Source organism: Tamandua tetradactyla, chromosome 23 (assembly GCF_023851605.1).
Source record: "Tamandua tetradactyla isolate mTamTet1 chromosome 23, mTamTet1.pri, whole genome shotgun sequence".
NCBI classification, from domain to species: Eukaryota; Metazoa; Chordata; class Mammalia; order Pilosa; family Myrmecophagidae; genus Tamandua; species Tamandua tetradactyla.
This window is the reverse complement of record NC_135349.1, coordinates 42,361,779-42,374,457: the sequence shown is the minus strand read 5'-3', so window position 1 is coordinate 42,374,457 and position 12,679 is coordinate 42,361,779. Positions and strand designations below refer to the sequence as shown.

The 12,679-nt window shown below is 38.3% G+C and overlaps 1 protein-coding gene across 2 annotated transcripts in view; it reads right to left on the bottom strand.

Annotated features, from left to right (window-relative positions):
- The window catches only part of PARN (poly(A)-specific ribonuclease), a 226,455-nt gene that overhangs the window by 44,801 nt on the left and 168,975 nt on the right, over positions 1 to 12,679 (bottom strand). The window lies entirely within an intron of this gene.

Genomic DNA, 12,679 nt, shown 5'->3' with positions numbered 1-12,679 from the left:
CACCCAACTGCCATACTCTACTGGGAATGTACACAAGGTTTCTAGAAGACACAGTTAGATTTTTTTTTCCATTGTATTATGAAAACTTCAAATATACAGAAATTTAAAGGCTTGTTAACTCCCACTTACCCACCACATAAGATTCTATAATTGGGGAAATATAAAGATTTAACTCTTTTCCATTTGGGAAATGGAGTACAAAAGTGAGGACCTAGAATGTTCCCCTCTGACAAGTATTTTGCTTCTACGCTACCAGCTGAATGAAATAGAACCTCTGCTTCAGAGATTCTTGAGTGGAAACAGCGACTCTGTAGATAGCATTTAGCCATGGTGTCACCTATCAGCATGATGACAATTGCAGTTTGGGCTACAGCAGTCATTCTTCATCCTGACATCTGACCTCCCCTAACTAAATACGAACCAAAGAGGACTATATGGGCTGCTCTCTCATGCTGCAGCCTCTGCTGGCTTGGGATGTACTAGCAGTATTTTTAAAAAGCATAAAATAAAAATAAAAAATAAAAAAATAAAAAAAACCCAGCTACCCAGGATTTCTACATCTGACAGCTATAGGACTTATACATTTCATACTTCAATTCATCAAAAATTACTACAAATAATGCAGCAGTAATCCTAACTGCACGTGATTTGGGCAAGCTAAACAGGAAACTTGTTTTTCATTTTGTTAACAGACATGGAAAAAAAATAATTCATCTCCCTATCACCTATGTGTGCAGTGGGCAATTTGTGTCAACTGTTAGTAGATGAAAAAAAAATCAACTATAAAAGTCTTAGAGATTGTATTCTTTCCATAAATATACATATAGGTAATTTTTAATCAACACAGTTTTTCTGCTTTTATAGTTCACACTTTCTATATACTCTATAACTCAAATAAAGCAGATTTGCATCTAAAAATCAATACATCTGGCTGCCAGATGTTCTGCTGCCCATACAAGGGGGAAAAAAGAAAGGTCAGAACTTACGGTAGCATATTCCAACCAATTTACCTGCCTCTCACACTTTATCTTGAGAACTTTTCCATATACAAAAGCATTTTAGTAAATCATGTCATAAAAAAATTAGTAGTAATGGAAAATTATGAATACCAACTATTTTTCTTGATAAGAATTCATAATTTTTTGTTTAATCTTTAAAGTATTTTATGCCTATTGTAAGCATTCTCCCCAATCCCTAATCATCATGAGAAAGGCCTCAAGTTAAATCCCACTATAAAAAATGTCACTTACAAGCTGCTTACATCTCTTTTTATTATTCTCTGAAATCATGCTAAAATATGTCCTATGAAAGAAAGCAGTGGTGCCCTGATCTTGGCCAAGAGAAATGAAAGGAAGGAAACAAGCCACATCACTATCTTTTCCTGGACACCTGACCAGGCAGATGGGACAGAAGTGATATTTGTTAAAAGTTCTATTACATCTTGATTTTAAAGCTCCAGAGTTTTCTGTCTCAGGGACATTCCATGGCAAAGATGATTTTCCCAGTTCATCTTTCTATTTTATTAGTAACAGAATAGTTAAAATTCCACATTTTACTATTCCTGAAAAGAAGAGGCTAAGCCTACTGATAATTATGCCTAAGAGATACCTCTGGAGATGTGGCTTCTCTCTCTAAACCACCTTGGCAGGTGAACTCACTACCTTCCCCACTCTGTGGGACATGATTCCCAGGGCTGTACATCTCCCTGGCAACGTGAGTCCTGACTCCTGGGGATGAGCCGGGGCCTGGCATCATCCGAACGAGAAAGTCTTCTCTACCAAAAGGGGGAAGAGAAAAATGAGACAAATTAAAGTCCCAGTAGCTAAGAGATTTCAAACAGAGTCAAGAGGTTATCCTGGAGGTTATTCTTAAACATTATATATATATATATATATATATATATATATATATATATATATATATATATATCCCTTTTTAGTTTATGGTGTATTGGACTGGCTAGAGGGAAGTGCCTGAAATTGTTGATTTGTGTTCTAGTAGCCTTGATTCTTGAAGATGACTGTATAACTATATGGCTTTTACAGTGTGACTGTGTGATTGTGGGGGAAAAAATCATAGATGGAAAGCAATGCTGTGTTTGGCAAAAGGAATTAAAATATTTTATTCAGACAAAAAAATTATGCATTTTAAATTTATAAGATTCTAGTTTTATGCTTTCTTTTTTTTTTTCAATTTCTTAAAATACAGTCCTTGGAGCAAACCGGTCCTTTCTTTTAATTCTGCAACTGTGAAGGTGGAGTGAAGCTGAGCAAGAGGGAGGACTGAGTGAAGGTTCATGGCAATTTTTCCTACTTTGTAAAACAAAGTATCATTTAGAATAGATGTGAAAGGTCTCTACCACTTTTTTTAGTATGACATCAGCAGAGTCCTCTGGAAGGTACTTAGATGCAGACAATATCAGCAAAGAGAAGGGCAAAGGTAGCAAGCAGGTCAACAGAAAGAGCTCTGATCTGGTGCAGGCCACCTCAGCCCGCTGTGCATCAGCAACTGGGCTGATACAGGCTAAGGATGCTACCTCAGCCCCTTAGGCTCGTTCTTCGGTCCTCTGTGAGAATGAAGAACCATCACTCTTCTTACACGGAAGTTGCATAATCTTTTTTTTTTTTTTAAAGTACATGTTTTTATTATGAAATATTTCAAATATGCCAAAAAGTATACAAATAACAGAACCAACAGCTGTATAGTACAGTACAAAATATAAGACACATGATGTTTCCTCAAGTATATTTCCCCCTCTGTCCACTTATCTCTCCCCTCCCCACAGGCAACCACTATTTTGAATTTAGTGATGAAGAGTTCTGTATATTGTAGCTAGTGCTCAAAGATCACTCACCAATATATAAGACCTTTAGATATTCATTGTACAGGTCATTCCCCTTGAATCCAGGCTGGCCCTGATGTATGCTTTAAACGAGTAGAATATGGAAGAACTTAAGCTATGGTAACTTCTAAGGCCAGATCATAATAAATTTTATAACTTCCACCTGAGCCTTTTTTTTTTATTATTAATTAAAGAAAAAAAGAAATTAACACAACATTTAGAAATCATTCCATTCTACATATGCAATCAGTAATTCTTAACATCATCACATAGATGCATGGTCATCATTTCTTAGTACATTTGCATCGATTTAGAAAAGAACTAGCAAAACAACAGAAAGAGATATAGAATGTTAATATAGAGAAAAAAATAAAAGTAATAATAGTAGTAAAAAAAAGGAAAAAGAAAAAGAAAAAAAAGACAGACAAACAAACAGACAGACAAAAAAAAAACCTATAGCTCAGATGCAGCTTCATTCAGTGTTTTAACATGATTACTTTACAATTAGGTATTATTGTGCTGTCCATTTTTGAGTTTTTGTATCTAGTCCTGTTGCACAGTCTGTATCCCTTAGCTCCAATTACCCATTATCTTACCCTGTTTCTAACTCCTGCTGGACTCTTACCAATGACATATTCCAAGTTTATTCTCGAAATGTCGGTTCACATCAGTGGGACCATACAGTATTTGTCCTTTAGTTTTTGGCTAGACTCACTCAACATAATGTTCTCTAGGTCCATCCATGTTATTACATGCTACATAAGTTTATCCTGTCTTAAAGTTGCATAATATTCCATCGTATGTATATACCACAGTTTGTTTAGCCACTCTTCTGTTGATGGAGATTTTGGCTGTTTCCATCTCTTTGCAATTGTAAATAACTCTGCTATAAACATTGGTGTGCAAATGTCCGTTTGCGTCTTTGCCCTTAAGTCCTTTGAGTAGATACCTAGCAATGGTATTGCTGGGTCGTATGGCAATTCTATATTCAGCTTTTTGAGGAACCGCCAAACTGCCTTCCACAGTGGTTGTACCATTTGACATTCCCACCAACAGTGGATAAATGTGCCTCTTTCTCCGCATCCTCTCCAGCACTTGTCATTTTCTGATTTGTTGATAATGGCCATTTTGGTGGGTGTGAGATAATATCTCATTGTGGTTTTGATTTGCATTTTTCTAATGGCCAGGGACATTGAGCATCTCTTCACGTGCCTTTTGGTCATTTGTATTTCCTCTTCTGAGAGGTGTCTGTTCAAGTCTTTTTCCCATTTTGTAATTGGGTTGGCTGTCTTTTTGTTGTTGAGTTGGACAATCTCTTTATATATTCTGGATACTAGACCTTTATCTGATGTCATTTAGAATATTGTCTCCCATTGTGTAGGCTGTCTTTCTACTTTCTTGATGAAGTTCTTTGATGCACAAAAGTGTTTAATTTTGAGGAGCTCCCATTTATTTATTTCCTTCTTCAGTGCTCTTGCTTTAGGTTTAAGGTCCATAAAACCACCTCCAATTTTAAGTTTCATAAGATATCTCCCTACATTTTCCTCTAACTGTTTTATGGTCTTAGACCTAATGTTTAGATCTTTGATCCATTTTGAGTTAACTTTTGTATAGGGTGTGAGATATGGGTCTTCTTTCATTCTTTTGCATATGGATATCCAGTTCTCTGGGCACCATTTATTGAAGAGACTGTTCTGTACCAGGTGAGTTGGCTTGACTGCCTTATCAAAGATCAAATGTCCATAGATGAGAGGGTCTATATCTGAGCACTCTGTTCGACTCCATTGGTCAATATATCTATCTTTATGCCAATACCATGCTGTTTTGACCACTGTGGCTTCATAATATGCCTTAAAGTCAGGTAGCGCGAGACCTCCAGCTTTGTTTTTATTCCTCAAGATGTTTTTAGCAATTCGGGGCAGCCTGCCCTTCCAGATAAATTTACTCATTGGTTTTTCTATTTCTGAAAAATAAGTTGTTGGGATTTTGATTGGTATTGCATTGAATCTGTAAATCAATTTAGGTAGGATTGACATCTTAACTATATTTAGTCTCCCAATCCATGAACACAGTATGCCCTTCCATCTATTTAGGTCTTCTGTGATTTCTTTTAACAGTTTTTTGTAGTTTTCTTTATATAGGTTTTTTGTCTCTTTAGTTAAATTTATTCCTAGGTATTTTATTCTTTTAGTTGCAATTGTAAATGGGATTCGTTTCTTGATTTCCCCCTCAGCTTGTACTAGTGTATAGAAATGCTACAGATTTTTGAATGCTGATCTTGTAACCTGCTACTTTGCTGTACTCATTTATAAGCTCTAGTAGATTTGTTCTGGATTTTTCCGGGTTTTCGACGTATAGTATCATATCGTCTGCAAACAGTGATAGTTTTACTTCTTCCTTTCCAATTTTGATGTCTTGTATTTCTTTTTCTTGTCTAATTGCTCTGGCTAGAATCTCCAACACAATGTTGAATAATAGTGGTGATACTGGACATTCTTGTCTTGTTCCTGATCTTAGGGGGAAAGTTTTCAATTTTTCCCCACTGAGGATATTAGCTGTGGGATTTTCATATATTCCCTCTATCATTTTGAGGAAGTTCCCTTGTATTCCTATCTTTTGAAGTGTTTTCAACAGGAAAGGATGTTGAATCTTGTCAAATGCCTTCTCTGCATCAATTGAGATGATCATGTGATTTTTCTGCTTTGATTTGTTGATATGGTGTATTACATTAATTGATTTTCTTATGTTGAACCATCCTCGCATACCTGGGATGAATCCTACTTGGTCATGATGCATAATTCTTTTAATGTGTTGTTGGATATGATTTGCTATAATTTTATTGAGGATTTTTGCATCTATATTCATTAGAGAGATTGGTCTGTAGTTTTCTTTTTTTTGTAATATCTTTGCCTGGTTTTGGTATGAGGGTGATGTTGGCTTCATAGAATGAATTAGGTAGTTTTCCCTCCACTTCGATTTTTTTGAAGAGTTTGTACTAATTCTTTTTGGAATGTTTGATAGAATTCACATGTGAAGCCGTCTGGTCCTGGACTTTTCTTTTTATGAAGCTTTTGAATGACTGATTCAATTTCTTTACTTGTGATTGGTTTGTTGAGGTCATCTATTTCTTCTTGAGTCAAAGTTGGTTGTTCATGTCTTTCCAGGAACCCGTCCATTTCCTCTAAATTGTTGTATTTATTAGCGTAAAGTTGTTCATAGTATCCTGTTATTACCTCCTTTATTTCTCTGAGGTCAGTAGTTATGTCTCCTCTTCCATTTCTGATCTTATTTATTTGCATCCTCTCTCTTCTTCTTTTTGTCAATCTTGCTAAGGGCCCATCAATCTTATTGATTTTCTCATAGAACCAACTTCTGGCCTTATTGATTTTCTCTATTGTTTTCAATTTCATTTATTTCTGCTCTAATCTTTGTTATTTCTTTCCTTTTGCTTGCTTTGGGATTAGTTTGCTGTTCTTTCTCCAGTTCTTCCAAGTGGACAGTTAATTCCTGCATTTTTGCCTTTTCTTCTTTTCTGATATAGGCATTTAGGGCAATAAATTTCCCTCTTAGCACTGCCTTTGCTGCGTCCCATAAGTTTTGATATGTTGTGTTTTCGTTTTCATTCGCCTGAAGGTATTTACTAATTTATCTTGCAATTTCTTCTTTGACCCACTCGTTGTTTAAGTGTGTGTTGTTGAACCTCCACGTACTTGTGAATTTTCTGGCACTCCGCCTATTATTGATTTCCAACTTCATTCCTTTATGATCCGAGAAAGTGTTGTGTATGATTTCAATCTTTTTAAATTTGTTAAGACTTGCTTTGTGACCCAGCATATGGTCTATCTTTGAGAATGATCCATGAGCACTTGAGAAAAAGGTGTATCCTGCTGTTGTGGGATGTAATGTCCTATAAATGTCTGTTAAGTCTAGCTCATTTATAGTAATATTCAGATTCTCTATTTCTTTATTGATCCTCTGTCTAGATGTTCTGTCCATTGATGACAGTGGTGAATTGAAGTCTCCAACTATTATGGTATATGTGTCTATTTCCCTTTTCAGTGTTTGCAATGTATTCCTCACGTATTTAGGGGCATTCCGGTTCGGTGCATAAATATTTATGATTGTTATGTCTTCTTGTTTAATTGTTTCTTTTATTAGTATATAGTGTCCTTCTTTGTCTCTTTTAACTGTTTTACATTTGAAGTCTAATTTGTTGGATATTAGTACAGCCACTCCTGCTCTTTTCTGGTTGTTATTTGCATGAAATATCTTTTCCCAACCTTTCACTTTCAACCTATGTTTATCTTTGGGTCTAAGATGTGTTTCCTGTAGACAGCATATGGAAGGAGCCTGTTTTTTAATCCATTCTGCCAGTCTATGTCTTTTGATTGGGCAATTCAGTCCATTAACATTTAGTGTTATTACTGTTTGGATAATATTTTCCTCTAAAAGGCAAAAAAAATTTTGCCTTTTGTATTATGTACATCATATCTGATTTTCCTTCTTTCTACACTCTTCTCCATACCTCTCTCTTCTGTTTTTTCGTATCTGACTCTAGTGCTCCCTTTAGTATTTCTTGCAGAGCTGGTCTCTTGGTCACAAATTCTCTCAGTGACTTTTTGTCTGAGAATGTTTTAATTTCTCCCTCATTTTTGAAGGACAATTTTGCTGGATATAGGAGTCTTGGTTGGCCGTTTTTCTCTTTTAGTAATTTAAATATATCATCCCACTGTCTTCTACTTCCATGGTTTCTGCTGAGAAATCTACACATAGTCTTATTGGGTTTCCCTTGTATGTGACAGATTGTTTTTCTCTTGCTGCTTTCAAGATCCTCTCTTTCTCTTTGACCTCTGACATTCTAACTAGTAAGTGTCTTGGAGAACGCCTATTTGGGTCTAATCTCTTTGGGGTGCGCTGCACTTCTTGGATCTGTAATTTTAGGTCTTTCATAAGAGTTGGGAAATTTTCAGTGATAATTTCTTCCATTAGTTTTTCTCCTCCTTTTCCCTTCTCTTCTCCTTCTGGGACACCCACAACACGTATATTTGTGCGCTTCATATTGTCCTTCAGTTCCGTGATACCCTGTTCAAATTTTTCCATTCTTTTCCCGATAGTTTCTGTTTCTTTTTGGAATTCAGATGTTCCATCCTCCAAATCACTAATTCTATCTTCTGTCTCTTTAAATATATCCTTGTAGGTATCCATTGTTTTCTCCATCTTTTCTACTTTGTCCTTCACTTCCATAAGTTCTGTGATTTGTTTTTTCAGTTTTTCTATTTCTTCTTTTTGTTCAGCCCATGTCTTCTTCATGTCCTCCCTCAGTTTATCGATTTCGTTTTTGAAGAGGTTTTCCATTTCTGTTCGTATATTCAGCATTAGTTGTTTCAGCTCCTGTATCTCATTTGAGCTATTGGTTTGTTCCTTTGACTGGGCCATATTTTCAATTTTCTGAGCGTGATCCATTATCTTCTGCTGGCGTCTGGGCATTTAGTCAGATTTCCCTGGGTGTTGGACCCAACAGGTTGAAAGATTTTTCTGTGAAATCTCTGGGTTTTGTTTTTCTTATCCTACCGAGTAGGTGGCGCTCGTGGCACTCGTTTGTCTGCACGTCCCACCAGTAAAAGGTGCTGTGGGTCCTTTAACTTTGGAAAACTCCCGCTGTGGAGGAGGCTCGCCAGCCGAAGCGGCTTGGAAGAGTGCCAATCCGAATCTCCCAGCCGGCCCGGGGATCCGAATGTGGGGAGGGTTGCCGCCCGCCGCAGCCCGGGAGAGCGCCCGTCTGAATCTCCTAGCTGGCCCGGGGCACCAAGTGTGGCGGGAGGGCGCCAGCCGCCGCGGCCCGGGGGAGTGCACTGTTCCCAGCCGGACCGGGAGGCCACGTGTTTGTAAGGGACCCCTGTCACCGTTCTCCGTGGCCTGGGGATCTCCGATCCAATTCTCCCAGCTGGTCCGGGGGGCCGCGCGTGGGGGGGGGGCGCCAGCCTCTGCGGCTTGAGGGGACCACCTGTCCAATTCTCCCAGCCGGCCCGGGAAGGAGGGAGGGAGGGACTCCGGCCGCCTGCCGCCCCGGGGAAGCCCACGCCCCTCAGCGATCTCACCTGAGCGAGTTCTCCCAGCCAGTCAGCCGTTCCAGAATGGGGTACGCTGTCTTCTTGATCTCTGTCGTGGCTTCGGGAGCTGTTCTGTATCGTTTCTACTCCCCTAGTAGCTGTTCTGGAGGAGGAATTAAGACCTGCGCGTCTTGCTAAGCCGCCATCTTCTCTGGAAGCCCCTGAAGTTGCATAATCTTGACCAAGGTTCCTTTTCCTCCAACCCTATGCTACTTCTGCTCTGAGCTGAACACATTCAACATTTCACATTCCTTTCACTACCACATTATTTTTCTCTGGATTCCCTTCCATTCTACTTAAAACAATTTGTAGTGTAAAGAATCACATTTTAACAGAAGCATAACAAGAGTATTGTTAAATGAAAACAGCAGATTGTCTTTTTAAAAAATTTAATTTCGTTTTATAATCAAGACATTTACGTGGTTCCATAGTTAAATCTACAAACAAAGTACGTTTAGGAAAATCTAGCTTCCCTCTGTGCCCTTCCATATGGTGACCATTTAAATTAATTTTTAGTATATACTTCCATTTAAAAAAATAAACAACTACCTATATATACCTCACCTTTGTTAGATAAATGGTAATGGACTTTATGTACTTTCCTCCACCTTGCTTTTGTCTCTGCTAAAATATACTTAACCCATATGATCTACACTGACTTTGCCATCATTTACCGTGTCTAAAAACAAGAGAGATTGTGAGACTGCTAGACTAGAGAACTTCTACAGTCTTTTCCAAGAGGTGATATTCTATCCCAAGAGATAAAAAAATATTAGAAATGTAATTTGGTTAATATAAATACACAGTGGAAACCGTTCCTTAGCTATAGAACCTACAAGCAAGCAATCACTGAACAACAGGAAACTTCCCCAGAAAAAGGCAGGTGAGGGCTGGGAACAGACGAGATGGAATAGCAGAGTGGAGATTTCTGCAATGAAGCAGGGGCAGGAGAACAGAAGCAAGGGATAGCTAACACAAAGCTTATAGCTGTATTCTTAAACTGCTGAGAGGGAGAGAGCTGCCATTAGAGCAAGAGGGGTTACTGCTTGTCCATTCTGAGACAGGTGGACAGGGGAGAGGGAGGTGATCTGAGAGGTAAGAGGCAACCACTTTAAGTAACAGAAGCAGGAAAGCAGTGAATATGAAACAGAGGACCGAGTAAGATGAGAAGGGCTTACTAAGCATTCTTCTGCCACAGACAGGGAGCTTCTAACCATCTTCTAGAAACCATATAACGGTTCTACTATAGGAGGAGAGAAAATACGTGCTCCACAGAGGCCCAGTTACTGAATAAATGGGTAATTAGTCTGACAAAGCAGCGGGTTCGGGAATACTCCCGTCTGGTTAATCTTCTCATTTCTTAATGTAATATGCTCATTCAGTTAGTTTCAGAAATCATTAACTTCAAATGAAAATTATATGAATCTGAAAACCATGCATTGAATATGCTTTCACATTTTCAACATAAGTAGGAATTTGCAGGAGGAGCTCAAACTTTCAAGGAGGATTGAAATGTTAGTCTCACAGAAAGAAAAGGCTAAAGAAATAAGAGACTAGCAAAAGAAATTTTTCCTCTTTAAGGACAAACAAGCTATGAATAACCATTTCCTTTCATTATATAACATCATTAATAAAATGGGAGTGGTAATAGCATCTCCTTTTGGGAATGCTATAAGCATCAAGGTTTATTTCTAGGGTCTAATTAACTATTAGTGAGCTTTTACAGCATCCACTGTAGAGGAGGATTCTCTAAATACCATGCTAACCTGTTCTCAGATCTTATGCTAGTAAACCAAATTTCCTCCTCCCCTTCTCAGGCATATTTATGTCTAGCCAAGATTCCCTGGCCCTTAATAAGCCCTATCTTTTTACAAACTGTCAACTATAAAGTATCCGGGTATTCTGGACAATGAGTCTATTATAAGAAATCTTTTTTTTAAAAAAGCATGTTATCACACCAAATGCAAACAGCAGAAGAAATGGCTCTCCATCTCTATCAGCACTATCAGCCAACAGTACAAGCTCAACTGTTTCGATCAGCTCTACCAAGATCTCAGTCAATTTCCTAGAGCTAACAGAAGTGCATCGCACAGCTCAGCTGTCTTCCTCTCAACTGTAAGAGGCCCTCCAAATTAACTGTACCCTTCCAATTACTGATGCTTGAATGTTTATGTTTATACCTATGCCATTACTCTTATACTTTAGTCCCTTATTTTTTCTAAGAGTATTACCTATTTAAAGGAAAAAGAGAAAGAGACAAAAGGGGAAAAAGCAACAATGTAGCAATGTATAATGGGGTCCACAGCAAATTTAGAAGTAAAAATAAGGTGAAAAATCACAAACGATGGGGAGGGTGAATGGAAATACAGTATTGTAAGAATCTTATACTGTTCATGAAGTAGTGTAATTTTTATTTGAAGATAGACTGCGATTCATAAAAGATGTATCCTGTAACTCGAGAGCAGTGCCTGGACAACCGAAATATAATGTGAGGCAGTGTACGCAATTTCCAATGGATGGAAATGCCCTAAGATTACAACGATTGAGGGAAGTAAGGGGTAATTGTGGTGTATACATACAACCAACTACTGAGCAGCTGCAAAAAGGAATGAAGTTGTGAGGTATTCACCTTAAGGTGACTGAACCTTAAGGACTGTATGTTGAACGAGATGGCAGAAACAAAAAGACAAATATTATCATGCCTCCCTCATATGGACTAAATACTATGTACACACTCGGTGAATTGAAGTCAGGAGCATGAGTTATCAGGTTGGGGTAACTGAAGTCAAGAGCATGGGTTATCAGGTTGGGGTCTACTGTAAAGGTCCTAGATTATAAGCTCTTATAGAAGTCACATATATGCAGGACTTGTAATTGTTTTTTCTAAATTCTGAGATACTGAGTTGTTTGTATATAATCTGGTCATTCTCAGAAACTTCGGGTATTTATGAAATCTGAGACTGAGTTAGAGCTCTGAAGCTATGAAAATCAGATGACCAAACAGGAACTGTTTAAAAAGTTGAAAAAGAGATCAGACTTCAACTATAGATATAAATGAAACTGATCTGGATAGGACTTAGGTAAATCAGAATACAGGGTAAAGGATGATATGGTCCATATTCTAAAACTTCAACTTCTGTGTAAGACTAAAGGGAGAGATGTGTTGGTACAAAATTTATATTTTGGGTAGAGCATTACCTAGTCTGACTTGTATGGTCAGTTTAGTTGAACACTGTAAGTCCATGGAATCTTGAATGGGTGTGAGATCTTGTTAGTTTGAACAGTCTGGTATGATGCTCCAATATATCCCAGAGTGATCTGGGCAGTCAATAAAAAAGTGTTTGCACGGCCCCCTTTGGGGACTGAAGAGAAAGGAGGAATATTCATCTTCCCCATATGAAGAACTCCTGATATTTCTGTAAGCAGTGGGGACAACCAAATCCATAGGCTGGGCCCTCGATCTTGGGGTTTGCCCCTATGAGGCTTATTCCTGCAAGGAAAAAGCTAAGCTTACTGATAATTATACCTAAGAGTCACCCCCAGAGGACCTCTTTTGTTGTTCAGATGTGGCCCCTCTCTCTAAGCCAACTTGGCAGGTGAACTCACTGTCCTCCCCACTACGTGGGACATGACTCCCAGGGGTGTAAATCTGCCTGGCAACATGGGACAGAAATCCTGGGATGAGCCAGGACCCAGCATCATGGGATTGAGAAAGTCTTCTTGACCG